This window comes from Mus caroli, chromosome 16, assembly GCF_900094665.2.
Source record: "Mus caroli chromosome 16, CAROLI_EIJ_v1.1, whole genome shotgun sequence".
NCBI classification, from domain to species: Eukaryota; Metazoa; Chordata; class Mammalia; order Rodentia; family Muridae; genus Mus; species Mus caroli.
This window is the reverse complement of record NC_034585.1, coordinates 45323414-45328766: the sequence shown is the minus strand read 5'-3', so window position 1 is coordinate 45328766 and position 5353 is coordinate 45323414.

Below are 5353 nucleotides of genomic sequence, written 5' to 3'. Positions count from 1 at the left end.
GATGGTTGTGAGCCACCATGTGGTTGCTGGGATTTGAACTCCAGACCTTTGGAAGAACAGTCGGGTGCTCTTACCCACTGAGCCATCTCACCAGCCCCCAGCTCTTGGTTTTCTTGCCTCTTCTTTGAGAGAGTTATAGCTCATTCTTCTGGTTTAACTCAAAGCAGAGTCATCTCAAACAGAGCTGACACCCAGCCCTTTTTCCCAACGCTTGTCATTTCCTAAAGCCATTCACTTTTTTGTTGTTGTTTTGTTTGTCTGTTTGTTTGTTTGTTTTTTGTTTTTTGTTTTTCGAGACAGGGTTTCTCTGTGTAGCCCTGGCTGTCCTGGAACTCACTTTGTCGACCAGGCTGGCCTCGAACTCAGAAATCCGCCTACCTCTGCCTCCCAAGTGCTGGGATTAAAGGTGTGTGCCACCACGCCCGGCACCATTCTATTTTTATCTTACTATTTTTATATTATCATACAAGGTAACAGCTTCAACTAGGGCATCACCATACATATGTGTCCCTATACTCATTGGTCCATCCCTTGCACTCCCTCTTGCTCTCTAGCTCATTCCCTTTCATCCCTGTGAATCTCCCTTTCTGATTTCTTATTACACATTCCCCATTATCCTCTCTGTTTCAAGATTTCTTCCTACACTCTTATGCTCTTCCTTCTAGCTTTGTGAAATACACACACACACACACACACATACACACACACACACACACACATACACACACACAACCAATTTAAATCTGGTTTCTACAAATAAGAGAAAATAGCCAGTTCTTTGTTTTTCTAGTATGGTTTATCTCATTTAACACAATGATTTTTACTTTTATCCATTTGCTGGCAAATGTCATGGTTTCATTTTTTTTTACAGATATTTGAAATTCCGTTGTGTATATATATACTACATTCTCTTTACCCAGTCCTCTGTCCATGCATTTGAAACTTTTTCCATCAAGGGCATCCTGCTGAGGGCAGTAGCAAATATAATATTGACTGACATTAGTGGTTAGGAACCTACTAGAAGCCACTCATGTATGGAAGTCTTGGAAAATGTGAAAATTTTGTTCTTTGTTTCCAAAACGTATTTATATTTGTTTTAGTAGGAAATAACAGTTTAACATGCTTTCTGGGTACATTATTAATCTTTCTCAATGGTGCAGAAAATTTGACTCAAGAGAAAAGTGGACTGTTTTTTTTTTTTTTTTTTTTTCCTTTCTGACCTTGCCTGTGTCTCTGGAATGCCTCCCCAGTTAGGTATAATGCTATAACCAATTGCCAAGATTGCTTTTCTAAATCATAGATAAGTAGGACAGTTGTCTCTAGAAGTTGATTTTCTCCATATTCTTAGTTCAATTGTTTCCTGGGACTTTTTTTTTTTTTTTTGGCCTTTCCAGGTCATTTAATCCTCTTAAGATTATAGTTGTTCTTCTGGTCGTATAGCCATTCTAAGCAGTTGCCAGAATGGTAACTAACTCAGAACAGCCAGATGCCAAGAAGCTATGTTTAAGACTTTCCCCAGGTGTAGAGGACACAGGCAGCTGCTCCTTATGCCCTACAGCCTGCCCATGGTCTGAGTGCACACATCCTCCAGGAGAAACTTGAGGTTGATTTGTGAGTTACGATGGTAACTGCTGTACCTTTTCAATCCACACAACAGAGTGGGGCTCCAGGCCTAGCTACATGGTAGAATCTTTTCTAATCATGAGCAAGGCACAGCTGTGGGTTTGATTTCCCCAACACCACAAAGAAAAATAAACAGAAAGAAAAACAGAACAGACAGGCAAAGCAAAGGACACAGATGTTGGTTTCTGCTATAGTTAACAAGTATGGAATTTTCTATGAACCTATTTTTCACTGTTTTAAGAATTCTGTACTTTGAGGAGTTAATAAAAACTTACAAAACACTAGGGTATTACAGTTCTCTTGAAAAACAAAGCCAGTAGAATATGAGTGGAGTATTTTTGCTTATTCTTGTTTTATTTTAAGGTATTGGCTTCTGCAATTGGCTTCTGGAGGCTAGGAAGGCCAAAAGCGCAGGGCAACACGGGAGAAGAGAGGAGTCAGGGAAGCTATGCAAAGTTCAGGGCTGTATGCTAGCAGAAGTCCCTTTAGACCAGAGAAGATCAGATCTTTCTACTCACAGCCTCTGGATGAGGGTGGCCTGGCTTATAAAGGGTAGTCTGCATCAGTTAAATTTCAATTATTTCAAAGTAAATTTCACACGGAGATCCTCTCACTATATATATATACACACACACACACACAGAAAAGGGGTCCTCCCTCATTATCAGGCACTGTCACTCATTCAAGATAAGACATAAAATAAATTATTACAACCTATTATTTAGCTGTGGTAGTGGAGGAAGGAAGAAGGCCTCTGAGGTCCTCATTCTGTTCAGCGATAGCTGGGTAAAATTGCAGATCACCAAGGAGGCGAACCTGTGAGTTAGCTACCAAAGGACTTAAGTAACACCAAGAAGCAAGTCTGCAGTTAGAGAGCTATCAAGCAGGCACACCAAGACTTCTTACCTAAATATAATTTTGTGAGAATTTATTTTTTTCTTTTCGGAAACTTAGAGGGCAACAGAAATCAAATCAAAGGAAATCAGAAATCAAAGGAAAGCAAAACAAAAGCAACCTAGGCAATATATATATATATATTTTTTTTTCCTTTAGCAATCTAATAGACAACTTCGTCAGAGCGGAGTAAGAAGTAAGGTGTATCCGGATGTTTAGGCAGGTTGTGAGGTGCCCAGGCACCATTATCAGGAGTGTATGTAACACAAAAGATACACTGCGCAGCACATCTCAGAACTCGGCACTCAGGCCGCTGAGCACCTTCAGGAGTCAATATTTGGCAGGGTCGATTTTATGGATGACTCTCACGATGACATGTGAGATGACATAAGTAATAATTTTGAACCTTCGGTTTGTTTTCTGACAGCAATTTTTAAACCCTAGGTCCAAGTCTGTTTGAGGACAAGCAGAGGGGACTGGGGACTAAGAACCTGTTTGTCACTTACTCGCTGATTGTGGCCTCTGTGGTATGGATGGTGGTGTATTTATTACGTTGTGTTGTTCAGACTGTAAATATCGCAGCTACTGAGTTCTTCTGAAGTAGAAGGTGTCTGCTCTAAGGTCTTCAGGGAGTCATCTTTGCTTGGCCTCTTCATATGATTAATTAAAGTAGCCCATTGTTTCAATAGAAGTGACAGGGCGTGACAGTCCTCATTAAATTCAAAATCCCCAGAGCCTTGATTCCAAATTTGAGGCTCACCAACTCTTTTTTTTTAATGATTTTTAATTAGATATTTTTTATTTGCATTTCAAATGTTACCCCTTTTCTAGTTCCCCCTCCGAAAACCCCCTATCCCCTCCCTCTTCCCCTGCTCCCCAACTCACCCACTCCTGCTTCCTGGCCCTGGTATTCCCCTAAACTGGGGCATAGAACCTTCACAGGACCAAGGGCCTCTCCTCCCATTGATGACCGAGTATGCCATCCTCTGCTACATATGCAGCTAGAGCCATGAGTCCCACCTTGTGTTTTCTTTGATTGGTGGTTTAGTCCCAGGGAGCTCTGAGGGTACTGGTTAGTTCTTACTATACACCCTGAGTTTTGCCTATGCATCTCCACCTTTTTTATAGGGTGAGTAGACAAAGAGGCCGAAGTTCAGCTTGACCCTTAATGGTGTTCTGGACTTTCCACCCTCTAGAATTCCTGTAAGGCTGAGTCACACTCTCTCTGGTTGGACATGCCAATGCTAAGCAAGTCCAAGAGAACAATTCCACGTCTTCATTTAATGATACAAAAAGTGTGGTTCTCAAGTTAGCTATTGTATAACATGCTCAAAACTTGTTTTCCTTAAGGACCTTTCACTGATAAAAGTGAAGAAATAACATGATGATATAGATTTTGCTATACATTGTACCATGCATGATCTACCTTATTAAACAAAAATTAAGGCTTGGATAGTCAACTGATGGCTGTGATAGGTAAGGATCTGAGTCCCCGACCACCTGCAGAATAATTTGGGCTCCTTTTTAGGAATATGTTCATTTGGCAATTTGATGTAAATGAACAATACATCTTGATCATATCTATACTCAAAGTACCCCCAATTATACCTACACCCTCCAATATGTACCCTCTCATATTCATGTCTTATTGTGATTTTTAATGACCCACTGAATCCAGTTAGTGCTGCTTTTTTTGAACGCAGGCAAGGTTCCAGTGTCCACACCCCAGAAGAAAAATCCCTTTCTTATTGCCAGGAGCTCCTCAATGAGAAGTGGATCTTCTGAGCTCTCCCTTCTTCCATGCAGAAATCATTAATTAGGATGCAGGTTCTTGTGTCCCACAGTGAAAAATTACCCCACAAGTGCATAGTTTGAAATAGGACTAGAAGCAAGAGGAATAGGGATGGAGAGATGGCTCAGTGGTTAAGAGCACTGAGTGTTTTTCCAACGGTGCTTAGTTGTAAGTCTAATGACCTGAGTTTCATCCCAGGAACACACTGTGGAAAGAGAGAACAGAATTCTGGCAATTGTCCTTTGACCTCCACACATGAGCCCACATGACAATATTAATATTTCTTTTCAATTTTTCATAAGAATTACATGATGTGGTGAAATTGAATTTCATATTCTCACCAGCGGGTCAAGTTATGTTCCTAAGCCATTATTAAGACCCACAGCTCTTCCTTTGTATGTTCCTAGAGATTCCAATGTTGTCTCCATATCCCCTCTCAACTCCCTGTAGTTCTAACCTTTGTAGAACTTGGTGCTTATTTTCTCTTTGCTCCCATGAATCTATTGTGTTGTGAGGTAACTTCAAGACAAGTGGCTGTGTGCATATATTTTTTTTTTGCATGGTTTGACATGGTGTTCTAGAATTCGGTTTCTCAAATAAGGGCAAGCAGAATAGCTCGAGCTAATATCGGATGCACATCGTCACCCTGCTGTTTCTCAGCATGGTAGTACCAAAGATCAAAGAAGTGAATAGATTGTAAGTAGAGGTCATCCGTTTCCTTGCATATCAGTGTGGTCGGAGACCTACATAATCAGCATGCTGGAAATGTGGGATTTCAAGTCTCTTCTTAGACCTGCTAAATCAGACTCTATGTTTTACCAATATCTCTGGGTTGTTTGCTCATTTGCAATATGCCACTTCAAACCAAGTGACATCCCCACCTGCACTGGATGCTGTAATCACAGGTGCTCACTGTTTCATAAGGCTGCTCTATCTAACTTGTCTTTTAAAGTAGCCAGCTCAGCCGGGCGTGGTGGCGCACGCCTTTAATCCCAGCACTTGGGAGGCAGAGGCAGGCGGATTTCTGAGTTCGAGGCCAGCCTG